Here is a 19477-nt window from a genome sequence, read left to right on the forward strand (position 1 = left end):
AGCAATTCGTCCACCCATGTAATATCTTATTTCAATGGCTCTCCAAGCATTGAAATTAGATCTGCTCTCGGGGCAGGGTTTTCCAAACTATCCAGCACTTATGGCACTTTTTAAAACACAAATTTTAGATCTATTCTTAGATAATTTGATTTAGGATGTCTGGGAAGAAAGGGTGCTGGCATCAGAATTTTAAATGAGAATCCCCACGGGAGCTCTAAGACTGGGTCAGGTTGGGAGTGTTGCCTGAGGACGTTGCTGTCCCTTATTAATCACAGCTCTGACTTCCGCTGTAAAAAGATCCAGCTGTTTTCTTCTGATACAAACTGGTTTGAGTGGGATTGGGCAGCCAGGGGGCTGACTTTTATTTTACCATGACCCCTATTTGGATAACCTCCTTCTTGTGTATTTTCTCAGCTGTGAAAACGAAGATAAGGTGGCTCCATGCAAGGGTGTGAAGAGGGTGAGCTCAGAGTAGGTGTTTAATCATAAAAGCATCCGTACTGCAACAAGTGCTTTTCGAGCATTCACTGGAGGTTTCTCAGAGAACATATTCAGAAGGAGCACTTCCTTCCGCTTCTGATTCTGCTAGCCATTCTTCTCTGTGGATGTTCTTAGCATTCTAGAATTGAGCTACATTAAGTGACGTTAGGATGGGTTGAGTGAGTCCCACCCACTGTGCTCACTGTCACCCTCACTATGTCAGCTCATTGCTTGAGATGAATAATGGCCTGTAGGTAAACTACATGCCGGACTTGGTGTTGAACTTTTCTCATGTTCTTTGATGTTATATGACCTTGGTGAAATGATTTGGGGAACCACGCTGGTCTTCCGCAGGTCACATCCCAGGCTCATTTGGCAGGTGGCAGCTCTGGGCACTGTTCCCACCACCACTCATTCTCGAGTGGTCTCAGAGACTCCACTTTGCCTGCTGGGCATTGCAAAGGACAGGCTGACCTTTTCTGAACTGATGGAGGGTGGCGGCAGAAACTGCACTTGGGCCTGGACAGACCTGGGTCCCAGTGGTGCTTCTGTGACCTTGCGTGTGCCATAGGGAAGTTTCCAAGCCTCATGGAGCACCCTCACCTGTGAATGAGGGGCGAGGGGCGCAGAGCCTCCTTCACAAGGCTCTGAAGATTGAATAATACAAGGTATGCAAAGCACCTGGAAGACTGCCTCGCTGGTGGAAAAAAATGAAAATTCAGTTGCTTTTACCATGACCAAGTTTATCAATTCTTAGAGGCACCTAATTTTTTCACATTTTCAGCCTCCTCAGAGATGACGATGTGTCTCGCAGCTGGTGGCATGCCACAGTTTAACTGGCAGCGCTTTTTCTTCACTGCACATGAAGAAGTGGCATGTTCTAGCCAACTGTTCTTCAACAGTTGATGTTGCTTGAGGTTGGGTGGAAAACGGCGGCAGCCATTGTTGTTACGATAGTACTTGGATTATGTACCACAGGACCATGTGTACTCTCTGATGAAAGCATTTAGCAATGTGTAGCTCATTTCGAAAACTTTTTGGAATCATGGCTGGCCAATGAACTTTGTCTCTCATCTATTCAGTGAATCTGCGAAATGACCCAGAGTTCCTAATCGTGGGTGCCTGCTTGGAGAAAACACTATGCACACATTGAAGTGCCAAAGTTTCTCTCCCAAGAAAGCATGCTGTTCTCTGCCTGCAGTGACCTGGTTCAAAAGTCTTTCTTGGGACTCAGGACTGTAGTGTGACACGTGATCCCTTGTCGTTCCCTCCAGCAAGAGGCCGATAGATGAGTGGATGAGACAGAGTTGTCATGGACCCCTGTGGCGAAGGAGGAAATGGGTAATCAGTCGTGGCAAGACTGACCATCATGCAGGGCCGCTGTTGTGCTCGCCTGGAAAACCCAAGTGCTCTGAGGCATGCGTGTTGCCCCTGTCAGTCCTGTCTCGAATCTGCTCCTGCTGGAGTTCACTATGTTGACATTCTTGGTCCTGTAGTTAGAAGAGTCTGCCTCTATTAAGCACCTCCTTATCTCATCTCCTCCTCCATCATCACCTGAAGCACCTAGGGGAGGGATCTCACCTAACTCTTCCAATAGCCATGACACAGGATGTAGTGGAATGGGCATTACATGGAGCAGCAGTAGAGAGCTGGGTTCAAATACTGACCTTCCCACTTACTAGTTGCGTCACTTTGGAGAAATTACTCAACCTCTCTGGGTCTCAGATTCCTATCTTTTAAAAACAAAGTAAAACTAATACTTGCCTCAGAGAATCAGTAAAAGGATTAAACATCATTATCCCTGAACGTTTCTACGCACTGTGCCTGCACACCGTCAACACTTAATGATGTTTCCCCCGAAGTGGTTACTGCTGTTTCCCCAGCACCCTGAATGCTGCTTGGCACATAGTAGGGGCTTAATAAGTGTCAATCTCTCAGGATGAGAGAGATGGGGAAAGAACTAAAGGAGGCAATACATCAGTCGACCAATAAGAATGAGGGATCTCCTCTTAAGCTGTAAGCCTCTGCTAGGAACTTTGGGGGCCCAGGGGAACAATAGTAGCAATTCGTATTTAGGTAGTATTTTATAGCTTACCAAGTACATCCATCTGTTTTCATTTAAGCCTCCCAACAAACCCAAGACAGAAAGGGTGTTCTTATCAGTATCTCCCAGGGAATCTGAGGTGCAGAGGATTTACAGAGCACAGGAGCATCTAAGCACCCCCACAAATCAAAGAAAATGATTATAGAGTAGAGCTTGTGGGTTTAGCCATAGGAGGTCCTCAGTAAACTTCCAGAGAGCATGCTCCTTAGGGTGGTGGAAACAGGCGCCAGATCTCCGGGACCAAGAAAGGTATGGACAGAGAGGAAATAAGAGTCCATCTCTTGGCAGCAAACACAGGAGAGAAATGGGATGCCAGCAGGATCAAGGAATAGCTTGTTCACAATAAGAGTGACCTGTGTTTGGTTACCCTTTGGAACTGACTTGTTCAGGCTGATTTCTGATGACCCAAACTCAGAAAGGGATAAAGTGTGGCAGCTGAAGGATGGCTATGGGAAGGGATTCTCTGCCTTGCAGAAAAATTCTCAATAGGCTGTGGTAAAAAAAATCCAAGTGATCAGTAAACACAGGAATATCTACTCAGTCTCCTTATGATAAAATAAACGCTAGTTACAGTAAGAATGAGGTACAATATTTTTTGCTGATGAGATTGCCCTAGATGAAGCAGGTTGATAATACAGAGAAGAGATGAGGCCGTGGGAATGAGAGGACTATCCTACACCTCTGTTGGGGATGGAAGTTGTGTACCTTTTTAGGGAATACTTTTTGAGATGTCTATCTACCAAAATTAAAATGCACGTACTCTTTCTTTTTTTCTAAGTTTTTATATAAATTCAAGTTAGTTAACATATATGGTATGTACATACTCTTTCACCCATCAATTTCGCTTGGAAATTACCCTATAGATATACTTGCTTATATGCACAAAGATGTTCATTGGAGCAGTGGTGTGTGTGTGTGTGTGTGTGTGTGTGTGTGTGTGTGTGTGGGAGAGAGAGAGAAGACATCACCTAAATTTCCATAAGTAGAGGAATATTTATGTAGATCATAGATGCCTGGTACATCCATTCAGCAATTGCAAGAATGAAGGGGACTTTCTATCTCGCAACATGGAGTAGTGTCCGTCATGTATTGATAAGAGAAGAAAAGGGGCAAACATTTTATAAAAATCATGCTGGAATATGTAGCAAAAATGGCTGGGAGGCAAGAAAGGGTTAAAAGTGGTTATTTGGGTGAAGTAAGGAGAGAGGAGTGATTTTACCTTTCATATTATTTTCCTCTCTGCTATGTGTGGATTTGTTTTAAACCATGAAGCATGCATTATATTTAAAATAAGATCCTGATTTGAAAAATGCCCCACAAGATCCCTCTAGGTCTCCTAGTACACTAAAAAAATTCCATTTATAAAATTTTGATTTATTCACTCTTTTCTGGAACACATCTACTGCATTAAGATACACCAATACAGTTAAATGACCCATTGCCAATGGCTTTCAGTAAGGACTTTCTTCTCCACTGGCCATTTCCTCTGCTTGGAGACTAACAACCTGCCAAGAAGTTAGACTCTCCCAACGAAGGTGATTAGAAACTTTTTAACACTCACAGTGCAATTAGGTTCATTTGAAATGAGTCTATGATTACAAAAGATTGAGGGCTCTATCCAATCTGAATTAGCAGATGGAGTTTCCCAAACCTCACTGATCATAATAATAATCCCTGTGGTGCTTTTTTAAGAAAGATAGACTTGGGGCGCCTGGGTGGCTCAGTCGTTAAGCGTCTGCCTTCGGCTCAGGTCATGATCCCAGGGTCCTGGGATCGAGCCCCGCATCGGGCTCCCTGCTCCGCGGGAAGCCTGCTTCTCCCTCTCCCACTCCCTCTGCTTGTGTTCCTGCTCTCGCTGTGTCTCTCTCCATCAAATAAATAAATAAAATATTTAAAAAAATAAAAAAAGATAGACTCTTATCGTTTCTCCTCCATTCTGACCTAATAAGTCAAGGTTGGTGTCCTGAATCCTTTTTTTTTTTTTTTTAATTTCTCAAAAGCCAGGTTAGGGAACTCCTATCTTGCACTGTGTCTCTTTTCTTTCTTAGAAACTGCTATGCGATGTGCAAGTTATCCTCCCTAGAACGGGTGTACCTATTTATTGGCTCAGTAACTGGGAACATGTTTACAGTTGCCAGAAGTTTATTGACATGCAGAAGGAATGCACAAGTAAGGACGGTGTTCCTGAAGCTTCTCCAGTAGAGAGTTTCAGTTACAGAGAACGCTGTCCCAGAAGATTGCAGCTGTGACATCTGACAAGTGAAGATTGTGGGAGGCGGGACTGATGAGAGCTGTTTGAAGCAGCACTTTCCAACAATCTAAAGAAACAAAGAGCTTCTCAAGGCAGTCTGGGTGGATGTAGGGGCCCTTACTGAAATTGTTTCCTCTAATGTCTCCCTTTTGTCAAAGCTTTGCTCATGGTTCACTTCATAGAGATGGACATTGGTCTTGAAGAAATTCAGCTTGGTCTTAAATGCACATATCTTTCCCCTCCTCAAGCTATGTTACCTAAAACATTATCCAGAGGTTGGTTTGAACCGGGCTTGGCTTTAAGAGAACTGCCTATCAAGACCTTTGATTTGTCTCCCCCTGCCTCCAAATCCTACCTCCATGGAGACTTAATCTGATTTTCTTTGGCTCGCATTCATTGAAAATAAAAATTGTGCTTTCATGCTGAAGAAATTGTGCTGACCTTGCCTGTTTCTCTAGATTCATCTCTCACTGCCCCCACCGTTCATGCATCCTTAGCTCTGACCTGAACTATTTGCCCTTCCACGAATACTCCAAGGTACTCCATACTCTGTGCCTTTACCCATTGCTGTTCTTTTGTTCTTCCTTGTCTTTTTGCCTTGGCTAACTCCTTCCCTTCAACTCCAAACTCAGCCTCTCTGCACCCCTCTGATCTTGTCAGCAGTAATTATCATTTTACTCTCTAAAAATTCTATTTCTTTGTTTGCATTTGCACAGATCTCTGGACAATGTATTAAAAATTAATAACAATTGTTTGGGCAGTTGTAGGGCTGGGAGACAAGGGTGGGATGTTTCATTGTACACACACTTTTTGTTCCTTTTGAACTTTTATACTATGTAAATTTATACCTATTCCAATCAATGAAGTTCAAATTTAAAAACAATAACAAATCTCAGCTGCAGAAGAAATTCTATTCTATACTCTTCTCAGATTAACATATTTTAGGCATATTTCCAAATCTGTCTCCTTTTAAAAAATCTTTATTTTTAATTTCACAAGTAATATGTAAATTCTCTCCATTATAAATGCCAATGCAAATTGGTTTTCCTGCTACCAGGCTTCTCTAACAGGATACTCATCTAATTTCCATTCTGGTCTTAAATATGTTTTAAGTTGAATATTAAAAAAAAAAAAAAACACCTCTGGGGTGTGTTACAAACCTGAAGACGGTGAATTGTTTACAAAATGTGGACTCGAGGCACTTTGAAATTAATGATGTTGGGGTTTGCTGGAAGGGTTCCTTAGGGTGACCAGCTGTCCCACTGTTCCCAGAACTGAAAAGGTTTCCAGGAGGCTGGACTTCCAGTGCTTAAACTGGGGAAACCCATTCAAAGAGGGATGGATGCCTGATCAGTTAGAATGGACACTGGCCCAGTGAAAAGGGATGCTTGATGTAAAAAGCCATACTGGGTGCTGGTGCATGGTAACTGATTAGCAGCCCTGGTTTTATAGCTCTTTCCTCAAATTTCCAGAAGCATTGTTCATCAACTCGATGACATTTTTAAAAAGACCTTAAATTCTCTTTAGCTTTCATAATGAAATAAGTGGCATAAAGAAGGAATTTCTATGACATTTGATGCTGTTATGTTCTTAACTGAAGCTGGGAGATTTATCACCTTTAATGGTGCGTGCAAAGTAAATCTTATTTTTAACTCTAGATTCAAAAGAAAATATACCATTCTGAGAGTTTTTCTTTCTGAAATAGGCCAAGGTTTACTAAGTCAAGAATCACTGAATGCAGTTGTATAGTAGAGTAGAAATAAGTAATTAAGAAGTAAATTAGCAGATGAAAATAATGAGTTTGTGAGTAAGAGAGGCAGCAAGGCCTATAAAAAGTACTCAAGCTGAGAAGAAAGTGAAGAAGATTAATTTCAGTTAGAAGTTGATGTAGAGAGCTCATGCCATTTTCAGCCTAAAACGGAAATGCACGCTGAATAAGGCTGTGCTAAACTAATTAGACCAGTAATCTATTGACCAGTAATCTACGCAAGAGTGACACTGAGCAAATAAATGTGGTAGAGAAAAATAAAGAAGTTTTTCAAAATAAATATCTTTTAAGAGTAGTAAGCTAATTAGTTAAAATAACCAACAACTCCAAAAAGCAAGCCTATGAAGAAGTTTTCCTCTTTGATGTTTTTTTCTCCTATTCACAATTTCATTTCCTCATTTCAGGATCCTACAAATAGGGGAAGCAATTTCATATATTCTGTGGATCTTTGCAAAAAGATGAAAGCTATAGACTTGAGGCTTTGTACACAGATGGGTTAGATAGATCACACAGAACATTTTAAAATGGTTTATTTTTGGGGCGCCTGGGTGGCTCAGTTGGTTAAGCGACTGCCTTCGGCTCAGGTCTTGATCCTGGAGTCCCAGGATCGAGTCCCGCATCGGGCTCCCTGCTCAGCAGGGAGTCTGCTTCTCCCTCTGACCCTCTTCCCTCTCGTGCTCTCTATCTCTCATTCACTCTCTCTCTCAAATAAATAAATAAAATCTTTAAAAAAATAGAATAAAATGGTTTATTTTGGCCATTTCTGATGGTTAGGGGTAACCAGAGTAGGAATTCTTTAGCTAGAAACCTTTCAGGAAGGACAAAGCCATCTAAAATTTAGAAACTGTCTGCAAAGTTTTCTTTTTCTTAAGATTTTATTTATTCATTTGAGACACAGAGATACAGACAGAAAGAGAGAGCATGAGCAGGGGGAGAGGCAGATGGAGAGGGAAAATCAGGCTCCCCGCTGAGCCAGGAGCCCGATGTGGAGCTCCATCCCAGGACCCTGGGATCATGACCTGAGCTGAAGGCAGACACTTAACCATCTGAGCCACCCAGGCGCCCCTGTCTGCCAAATTTTGGGTTCACGTATCCATGTGTGTTTTCCTGCAGGAAAAATCCTCAATTTCCTTTGAATTTTCAGAGAGTTCTTTTGCCCCTATAGTAGACAAGGACAGGTTGCCCCAAGATGGGCCACTTTGGATGAAGATTATTTTGAGTTAAAAAGCAATTGAAACCCAGCAGACTCAGGAAAAGCTCTTTACCTCCCCCCTCAACCACCACCAAAGAGTTTAGATAGAGGAACTGCTGCAGGAAGAGAGCTATCACCATGGATAACCGCATTTTGACAGAAAGTAGGTGTGGGAAACCCCCAGGAGAAACCTAGCAAAGTTTGTTTGATCAAAGTCCTCTATGTCCCATTGTTTCTGAGTGGCCCAGCAAACATTTATTTACCAAACATTTACTCTTTTTCATCTTCCTGTGAGTTGCATTCCTTCCCTTTGAAGTCTCAGCCCCCAATACCCCTTTCCTTAGTTCAGAATGACATATATACCTCATTATGCCTGTCTTTGGAGTTTCCATGTTTGTGTGGATTCACTGTATGTCCACTATTAAATCTGATCTTGTCCTGTTAACCTGTCTCAAGTCAATTTGCTTCTTAGTCCAGCAAGAAGGATCACGAAAAGAACAGGAAATTCTTGCCCCCCAAAGCCCCCCAAAATGTTTAGTATAAATTGAAATGCTACAGAAAAGTTCTCTGTCTCTATCTCTGCCTCTCTCTAATCTTTTGGCAAAAGACCTTTCTGTTTGCTTTACTTGCAAAGGGCTGAAAATCCAATTCTATAAGCAGAGAGAAAGACACTACTCTTATTCCTTACCCATTGGTGACACAGATAAAATATATCCTACAAATAAGTAGATAGAAAGACCCACATACAGATTACTTGTTGTTGCTGGGAATGGTTTGGCAAATTTGCATAGGGGTTAAGAAATCTTCAGGGGGGAAAGGCATCTAGATCCCAATACTTTTCCAGTTTAATACAGCATTTCTAATGGACTACGAAGGCCCTGATGATGAAGGCCTGCTGTCTGGGAAAAAAAAAAAAAAAAAAAGGAAGTCGTCTTCAAAGAGGAAAGCAACCTTCAGTAAGAGTGAAGTCTGAACTGGTAATTCAGACTCTGTGTGATGTCAGAAAAAATATCCAAAACTTAAAAATAAGGAAGAGCTTGCTCGGTGTTCTTCAATGCAATATTGGGTTGTTTTTCTATTGTCAAGGCCATTTTATGACTCAAGGTTAACTTGTAGGTTTTTGTCTGATAGGGCTTAGCCAGATGAAATTAAATTCTATCTGGTGGACATAGACAATCATAAAGGTTATACTTTATGATCCTGTTGGACATTAAGTAAAATTGAGGTAAAATTCACAAAACATAAAGTTAACCATTGGCTATTTCAAAGTGTACAATTTAGTGGCTTTTACTACATTCAGAATGTTTTGCAATCATCACCTCTAACTATCTGAAACATTTCATCACCCCAAAAGGAACTCTGCACCCATTAAGGAGTTATTCCCCGTTCCACCATACTCTGAGCTCTGGCAGCCATATATCTGCTCTCTGCTTTATGGATTTGTTTATTTTGGATGTTTCATGTACATGGAATCGTCTAGTGTATGGCTTTTTGCATCTGGAGTCTTTCACTTGGCATAATGTGTTTGAGGTTCATCCATGTTGTAGCATGTATCAGTACTTCTTTCTTTTTATGGCCGAGTAACATTCCACTGTATAGATACACTGCATTTGGTTTGTCCATTCATCTGCTGATGGCCATTTGAGTTATTTCCAAGTTTTGGCTATTGTGAACAGTGATCAAACTGTGAAACTATGAAACTATGACCATTCTTATGTAAGTATTTGTTTGAATACCTGTTTTTAATTCTTTTGGGTATATAACTGGGAGTGGAATTGCTGGGTCATACAGTAAATTTATGTTTAACATTTTAATGAAGCGCCAAACTGGTGTCCATGGTGGCTACACCATTTGCATTCCTAACAGCAACATACAAAGGTTCTAATTCCCCTACCTCCTTGTCAACACTTACTTTCCATTTTTGTTTGGTTTCGGGGGTTTCTGTTGTTGTTGCTATGGCCAACCTAGTGGGTGTGATGTCATTGTGGTTTTGATTTGCATTTCCTTAATGACTAATGACATTGAACATCTTTTCATGTGCTTGTTGGCCATTTGTAGATCTTCTTTGGAGAAATGTCTATTCAAGTCCTTTGCCCATTTTTAAATTGGGTCATTTGTCTTTTCATTGTTGTATTATAGGTATTCCTTATATATTATGGTTATTAAATAATCTTTATCAGATACGCAATCTGCAAATATTTTCTCCCATTCTGTGCTTTGTCTTCTCACTCTCTTGATAAAGTCCAATTTATCTATTTTGTCTTTTGTTGTTTGTGCTTTTTGTGTCATACTTAAGAAATCACTTCCAAATCCAAGGTCATGAAGATTTACTCCTATGTTTTCTTCTAAGTTTTATAGTTTTAGTCTTTTGGTCTTTGATCCATTTTGAGTTAACTTTTTTAAACATAAACTCTATGCACAACATGGGGCTCAAACTCATGACCCTGAGATCAAGAGTTGTACACTTTACCAATGGAAGCAGTCAGGTAACCCAGTTTTTAGCTAATTTTTGAATATGGTATGAGTGAAGGGTCCAACTTCATTCTTTTGCATGTGGATAACAAGTTGTCCCAGAACCATTTGTTGATGAGACTGTTCTTTCTTCATTGAATGATCTTGGCCTACTTATCAAAAATCAATTGACTATAGATATATGGGTTTATTTCTGGACTCTGTTCAATCCCATTGATATATATCATATATATATATATATATATATATGTCTTCATGCCAGTCCCACACTTTTTTGTTACAATGTTTCCTTGTTCACATACCTAAAATCTCTGCTGTAACACTGTGGCCATCCTTTTAGCTCTATCAAAGATGTGGATGACTCCTGACCTCTCTTCTTTGCCCACATTTTCTGTTCAACCCCTGAGCAGACCCCTCTATATCCCAAGACAAAGAAACAGAAGTACAGAAGTGGGTGACTCCAAGGTGGGTCTCCCAGCTGATGGACGGGCTTAGACTTTTTCCATCTTTCCGCTCTTTGATCCACAGTGTATCAGCAACTTCTATTCCCTCAAGGTTACAAGATGGTTGCTGCAGTAGCAAAAAAGCAACAATGTCCAAAAGCAGGAAGGGACAAAGAGATTTCTCTCATTCATCTCTCTCTTTATCCCAGAAAATTTCCCCTTCAAGTCCCATTGGACAGGATTGGGTCACGTAGTCACACGCTAACGTCAAGGAGGCTCAGAAATTGAGTATCGGGATTTTCAGCTTCCCTGGGAACATGAGGAAGGCTCTGCTGGCAAGAAATTAAGGTAGGAAAAATCACTGTTAGGTTGCCAACCAAAAGTGTCTGCTTTCAGACACAATGGTCATACCACTTTCCATTATATACTCTATCTTTACATCCTAAATGACCACGTTTGAGCAGGTTGGAGTATCTTGTTAGGAGAAAAGGAATTTGCTTAAAGATGCTACAGCTGCTAGCAAATCCTTTGTGTCTCACTGACCACCCCAACAAACTGAGTCCTGATTCAGTGTTGCTGTGGCGAGGGACCCCTATGTGTCTTCCTCCTTTGGGCTTCTGGAGAATTCCGGATGCCCTGAGAGGCAATCTAACTTAATTAATCTCATAAAGGACAGCAGAGAAGAAGGCTGCTATCGTGCTGCAGTGCTCTGGACGTAGCTTTGTATTTGCTTAGTTTTTTTAAAGTTTGATTAAAAATCCAATACAACAAACAAGTTACAATGTATAATTATCATTAATCTCAGAGAAGATTATTTTCATGCACTTATGAAAAAAAATACTCCGGTAATCTTACCCAGCCTTGCGTTATAGAGGGAAATTCACTGAGTAGCTCCTCTTTGTCTCACTTCAAGTTTCTACTCTGTCCCAATATCAGAAAATTTAACTTTTTTTTTTACATACTTTCCACTTTTTTGATCAGTTGTTTTTTGTTCAGACTTAAAAAAAGTATTGTTTAGTCATGCACATTGGTTGTCAAAGAAGACACCAATAATAAACACTCTAGAAAGTAAAAAGTGAAAGTGCCCTCTTTCATCCCCACCCCCTGCCCCCCAGCCACTTCACTATCCTGAAATACCCTTCCTCAGAGTTGTCCGCAGTTAACAGCTTCATTTCTTATCCTGAAAATCCCCAGAGTTGTCCATGGGTAACAGTTTCATTCCGGATCTAGAACGATACAAATAAACATAGGTGGCTATAGACATGGTCATTTCTTAAAAACCATATTGCATATTTTTCTCCAACTTTTTTTTCATTTAACCATGTATTCTAGTCAACTTTCCATATGCTTATGCATAGATTTAAATTTTTATCCTATTGTATTCCAAATAATGTACCTTTTGCAATTTTCAAAATATTTTCATCTCCCCACTCCCCTTTTTTTCCGTAGAAAATAGCTCCTGTTGACTACGAGTTTAATGAGTAGTCATTAAAGACATCTTTAAAGAGTCTTTAAAACAGTTCTAATAGAGTTTAGGAGTACTAATGTCTTGATAGAACACAACCTTCTCTAGCATGGAATTGGGTAGAAGAAGACTCTATGATTTTATAATGATGATGATTATGATAACACCTACTCATGTTTATACATTTTAAGATAATTTTCTATAAAGAATCTCGTTTAAATTCCATCTAATGATATTTTGTTCTGGAAATGCCTGCAGATTCTCCTGATAACACTATTTTTATTGTAATAAAACCTTAAATATGAGGTGGGAACAGCATGATAATGTTGTTATTACTACCCACACAATTATTATTTAATAAAGATGAAAATTAATAGCTCTAGCATTACTTCATTCCCAGTCTTACATAACTTTGAAAGTAGGCTTCTTGACTATATCCTGCTGTTTCTTACTTCTCAGCTTCAAAATATTGAGGAAAAACTGTCAGAATTAAAGGGAGAAAGGCGGGGAGGAGCAAGATGGCAGAGGAGTAGGAGACCTAAATTTTGTCTGGTCCTAGGAATTCAGCTGGATAGGGATCAAACCATTCTGAACACCTACGAACTCAACAGGAGATCGAAGAAGAGAGTAACAACAACTCTCTGAACAGAGAAGCGACCACTTTCTGGAAGGTAGGACGTGCGGAGAAGTGAATACAAGGCGATATACAGGAAGATAGATGGCGGGGGATATGCAAACAATGAATCATGGAACACTACATCAAAAACTAATGATGTGATGTATGGTGATTAACATAACATAATAAAATAAAAATAAATAAATAAATAAAAGGAGAAAGGCGATTCCACAATTATAGTGCTGGATTTTAATACTCCATCACAAGAATTGATAGAAAGACTAGACCAAAAAACTTAGTGAAGATGTGGAAAACTTGAACTACATAATCAACCACCTTGACCTGATTGATATTTATGTTACTATAGCAGGAACTACAGAATACATATTCTTTTTAAGGGCTCATGATACATTCATAAAAATAAACCATAAACAAGGTCATAAAACAAGTCTCAATAAATTTAAACGGAATTAAATCATACAAAGTTTGTTTTCTGACTGCAGAGGAATTAAAAAATATAACAATATAATATTTAGAAAAACCTTCAATACCTAGAAATTAAACAACTACTTCTAAATAATTCATGAATCAAAGGAATCACAGGGAAAATTAGAAAATATTTTGAACCATCTGATAAAGAACGTATCACCTGTCAGAATTGGTGGGATGAAGCAAAAACAGCATTCAGAAGGAAAGATAAAGCTTTAAAAACTTATATCGATGACCAAAAGTTATATATTTACAAGAAGATAGAGTAAGGGCAAAGTAAACCTCAATAATAAGAAGAAAAAAATCAGGATAAGAACACATCAATTTGGGATGCCTGCATGGCTCAGTCAGCTAAACATCTGCCTTCAGCTCAGGTTATGATCCTGGGGTCCTGGGATTAAGCTCAGGGCTCTCTGCTCAGTGAGGAGTCTGCTCCCTCTCCCTCTGCTCCTTCCCTGCATTCTCCCCTCCCCAGCTCTGCTCTCAATCACTCTCTCTCTCAAATAAATAAATAAAATATTTTTTTAAAAAATAAAAGGGCCGATCAATGAGATAAACAAAGGAAATTAACCAATCAAAAATTTGGTTCTTTGAAATGATCAACAAAATTCACAAACCTCTAGCTAAGAATGATAAAGGGAAAAACAAAACACAAATCACCAATATCAGGAATTAAATAGCTGTTTTTTTTTACAGATCCTAAAGGCATTAAAAGGACAATTTAATGTTATAAACTTTATGCTACATTTAACAAGCTGGATGAAACTGCCAAATTTCTTGAAATATACAACTTACCTAAACTAATTCAAGATGAAACAGAAAATTTCAATAGGTCCATATCTATTAGAATTAAATACATTATCAAAAATCTTCCCACAAATAAAACACCCTCTAGGCACAGATGATTTTACTGATAAAATCCACCAAACATTCAAGGAAGACATCAAACCGCTATTACACAATTTTTATTAAGAAACAGAGGAGAGAATACCTGCTCACTCATTTTATGAGGCCAGCATAACCCTAACACCCAAACCCAGATGCACTGATACAAAATTCAGAAGCACTGATAGAAAAATCCTTAGCAAAAAATAAGCAAATCAGATGCAACAATATAAAAAGGATGAGATATCATGACTAAGTAGCATTTATTCCAGTCATGCAAGATTGGTTTAACATTAAAACCCAACTGATGTCTCTTTTTTCTTGCCAGACCTGATACCTCCATTTCTGCCAAGAGATACCAAGGCGGACAAGGTAGAGTCTTGCAGGAGAGCCTCCACTACATCAGGTGGCCTGGTTCAGAAAGCTTTTTTGTCCCCCAAGTCCTCAAAACTCCTCCCTCACTCAAAATCAACAAGGCAGCTAGGATCTCCCTCACCAGGAGACATCTGGTGGCCTGGCCTGGGGAAACCTCATTTGTCCTATCAGACAACAACAGAGGAATCAGATAACCCAAGCAAATCAAAATAACATCATAAATTCTCTGAAAATTAAACACACTAAACCTAATTAAGGTGACTGACTGCCAAAATAAAATTTACATAGGACTCACAGTGTCCTAATAAAATAGACAAAATGTGCAGAATACAACTGAAAATTACCTGAAATACCAGAACTAAGAATATCACAATGACTGAGAAATAATCAACTGACCCCAAGATAAATTAGATTTTATTTATTTGTTTATTTTTTAAAAGATTTTATTTATTTATTTGACAGAGAGATAGAGAGACAGAGCCAGAGAGCACAAACGGAGGGAATGGCAGAGGAGAGGGTGAAGCAGAGTGTATGGAATGAAGCTAAAGCAGTGTTGGGAGGGAAATTCATAGCACTAATATTGATACTAGAAATGAAGAAAGATCTGAAATCAATAAACTACATTCTTACCTCAAGCAATTAGAAAAAGAGGAGCCAAATAAACTCAGAGTAAGTAGATACAAGGAAATAAGAAAGGAGCAGACATCAGTGAAATTGAAAGTAGAAGAAGAGTAGAGAAAATCAATGGGAAGAAAGCTCATCCTTTAAAAAACATCAATAAAATGGATAAACCTCTGGTAGAACCTACAAAAATAAAAATATACAAGAAAGAGGGGTACCTGGCTGGCTCAGTTTGTGGAGCATGCAACTATTGATCTCAGGGTTGTGAGTTCAAGCCCCATGTTGGGTATAGAGATGACTTAAAAAATACATATTTTTAAAAATCTTTTAAAAAATATATGGGGCACCTGGGTGGTGCCAGTGGGCTAAGCATGCGACTCTCGGTTTCCGCTCACGTTGTGATCTTGGGGTCATGAGATCAAGCCCTGCCTCAGGTCCCACACTCGGTGGGAGTCTGCTTGAGATTCTCTCTCACCCTCTCCTTCTGCCCCTCCCCCTATGTGTGCACATGTGCTCGCACTCTCTCTCTCTCTAAATAGATAAATAATCTTTTTTAAAAATGTGTGTATATATGTGTATATATATATATAAAAGAAAGAAATCCCCTATATTAGCAATGAAAAAGGGGATATCACTACAGATCCCACAGCTATTAAAAAGATAATTAGAATATTGTGAACACGTTTATCTTCATAAATTTGACAATTTAGAAGAAATGGACCAATTCCTTAAAACCACAAATTACCAAACTCAACCAATAGATAATCTGAAGAACCCTCTAGGCATTAAAGCAATTGAGTTCATAGTTTAAAAGCTCCCGAAAAAGAAATCTCCAGGCCCAGATAATTTCCGTGGAAAAGTCTATGAAACATTTGAAGAAGAGTTAACCCCAATTTTATACAATCTATTCCAGAAAATAAAAGAGGAAACATTCCTCAATTCATTGTGTGAGGCCAATACCACCCTGATACCAAAACACGGATAAAGATAGTACAAAAAGGAAAACCACAAACCAATATCTCTCATGAACTTAGATGTAAAAATCCTTAACAATCAAAACCTCAATGAGATATCACCTCACACCAGTCAGAATGGCTAAAATTAACAAGTCAGGAAATGACAGTTGTTGGCGGGGATGCGGAGAAAGGGGAACCCTCCTACACTGTTGGTGGGAATGCAAGCTGGTGCAGCCGCTCTTGAAAACAGTATGGAGGTTCCTCAAACAGTTGAAAATAGAGCTTCCATACGATCCAGCAATTGCACTACTGGGTATTTACCCCAAAGATACAAATGTAGGGACCCGAAGGGGTACGTGCACCCCAATGTTTATAGCAGCAATGTCCACAATAGCCAAACTGTGGAAAGAGCCAAGATGTCCATCGACAGATGAATGGATAAAGAAGAAGTGGTATATATACACAATGGAATATTATGCAGCCATCAAAAAGAATGAAATCTTGCCATTTGCAACCACGTGGATGGAACTGGAGGGTATTATGCTGAGCGAAATAAGTCAATCAGAGAAAGACATGTATCATATGACCTCATTGATATGAGGAATTCTTAATCTCAGGAAACAAACTGAGGGTTGCTGGAGTGGTGGGGGGTGGGAGAGATGGGGTGGCTGGGTGATAGACATTGGGGAGGGTATGTGCTATGGTGAGTGCTGTGAATTGTGCAAGACTGTTGAATCACAGATCTGTACCTCTGAAGCAAATAATACATTATATGTTTAAAAAAAAAAAAAGAAGAAGATAGCAGGAGGGGAAGAATGAAGGGGGGAAATCGGAGGGGAGATGAATCTTGAGAGACTATGGACTCTGAGAAACAAACTGAGGGTTCTAGAGGGGAGGGGGATGGGAGGATGGGTTAGCCTGGTGTTGGGTATTAAAGAGGGCACATTCTGCATGGAGCACTGGGTGTTATACGCAAACAGTGAATCATGGAACGCTACATCAAAAACTAATGATGTAATGTATGGTGATTAACAAAACATAATAAAAAATATGTATACAGTGCTGTAATAAAAAAAAATCCTTAACAAAATGTTATCAAACCAAATCCAAAAGTATGTATGGAAAAAAATTATATGCCATGACTAGTGGATTTACTCCATTTATGAAAGGCTCATTCAACATTTGAAAATTAATCAATATAATCTACCATTATCAACAAACTATAAGCAAAAAATTAAAATACATATTTATAATATATAAAATATTTATAATATGTGTGAATGTATTTTTATATGTTAGCTGCAACAGAGAAAATAAAATTAAATTCCTTGTACAGTATTGCTCCCAAATACAAAATACTTAAAAAAACTACCAATGATAGCCAAGAGTTTTACATTGAAATATTGATGAGATTTCAAATAAGACCCAAATAAATGGAGATATATACATATATACATATATATACATATATATATACCATATTCATGGGTTATAAAACTAAATGTTGTTAAGGTTAACTCATTCCAAGTTGACCTACAGATTCAACAAAATCCCAATCTAAATTTCAGTCCTCTTTTTTATAGAAATTGACAAACAGTCCTCAAAATTAAATGTAGATGCAAACGCTCTAGATTTGTCAACACAATTAAAAAAAAAACCAAGGTTGGAGGCCTCACTCTTCATTGGATTAGAGTGCTTCTATGCTATTTCTATTATTTTATTCATCATGTTTTACTGTAATTATTAATGTAATGTATGCTCCTTGAGACTAGGGACCATGTCTTAGTCATCTCTGTCTTTTTTTTCCCATACTGTATCTAGCCTTATTCAAGATACTTTTCATAAACAGTCATGGCATTTCAGGCTGGGCATGGGCAGACAGTCATTAACAGTATATAACAACTTTCAAACTCCCTTCTTCAATGGACTACCAAAATCAGAAAGCCACTTCATGTGATGCTCTGAACAGGGAGAGTTTAGAGTGAGGGTTGATGTTTCACATTAGCGTATTGTTCAACAACTTTTACCAACCAATCCTGACTTTCTGGAAATGAAATGAAGATGGCAGAATTATCCATCTGAAGATCCACAAGCTAAAAAGGGAGCTCTTCTGAGGGACGCCATCTCCACGGTGACACTGTAGAGTCCGGATTGCCTGACATACTGGAAGCCATGTTTTGGGGTCAGGTTCCAACAGGTCTCTGGGTTTAAGGGAGTCAAGTCTATGGTGAAGACAGAGAGGGAGAAGAGGACATAAAAAAAATGAATTTTAGTTTTTTCTCACCACAAGGCATTTGTGTCAAGGTGGCTAATGTATATCAACATCAAGGAATCCCTCCTCCTGGGAACCAAGAGGAAGTTTCTCAAAAGTAGAGGGGAAAGGTGTTTCCCTCCTGTATCAATCTAACTTCGGAGATATTCTATTAGTAACATATGTCCTTCTCCCAAAACAACTATGAAGTGTTCTGTGTGCTAACAAGATAGCTTTAAAAAAAGTTGAAACAAAATTCTGCATTTTTAGAAAACTTGATAAAAAAAATGTATTTCAGACTGTACAGTCACCGCAAGTACACAGGTATCACTTGGCATCTCCAGCGCCCTTGGCTTTCTGTGCCTGGTGTGTTTTGTCCTCTCTGTTTCCTGCAGGGTTATTCCCATCCTTGCCAGCATCAGCTTAACCCCCTTTCCCTTTGGGTACCTTCTCTCCCCTCTATGCAGGGGCCTTTTTAGGCCTGGACCCTGGTTCTGGAGGAACAGATTTAGCAGATAACATTGCAGAACTTCACCTTGGCTTTATTACCTGGAACATCCCCTTCAGCCTTTCTCTTGGGCATGGGGACGACAGGGGGATGTAGGCGCTGGATGCAGAGATGCAGTGATGCGGGCTTTGGTCAGTCTGAGGGGGGGTCGTTCTGGCCTTCTCTTCTTTACACTGCTCCCATCATCTTTGTCTTAATCATCTTCCATTTAACACAGCATAGATGTTTTCAGTAAAATGTGTTGCACTGGTTAAAATAATGACCATTTTATATTTATATGATTTTATTTTGAGAAAAAAGGAAGACAGGACATGTAAATCACTCAGCATGTGGGCAGGAGTTTCTGGTGATAACATCAGAAATGTAGCCAACTTTTTCTCTTTCCAAGAACAAGTTCCAGAATCTTCGGACTCTGGTTTCCATTTAACACATGGGGAACTTCCCTGGAGGTAATTCAGTGAGTTTGGTTTTACATCAAGGAATTACCTGAAATCTGGCTTTAGCCAACCCCACATTAATTGTTCATGGTAAATACTGCTTGCCAACTTTCATCTTTGTTTATATTGGCTCTGATGATTCTGAATATGTATCACTCAATTCT

General features: G+C 39.3%; 1 pseudogene; it reads right to left on the reverse strand.

The window, feature by feature from the left end:
* Window positions 1-18695: 18695 nt before the first annotated feature.
* LOC114214685 (non-histone chromosomal protein HMG-17 pseudogene) lies at window positions 18696-18951 on the reverse strand (annotated as a pseudogene).
* Window positions 18952-19477: the final 526 nt, after the last annotated feature.

This window comes from Eumetopias jubatus, unplaced genomic scaffold, assembly GCF_037043125.1.
Source record: "Eumetopias jubatus isolate StellerSeaLion01/CBP00866 unplaced genomic scaffold, mEumJub1_p1.0 scaffold_1, whole genome shotgun sequence".
NCBI classification, from domain to species: domain Eukaryota; kingdom Metazoa; phylum Chordata; class Mammalia; order Carnivora; family Otariidae; genus Eumetopias; species Eumetopias jubatus.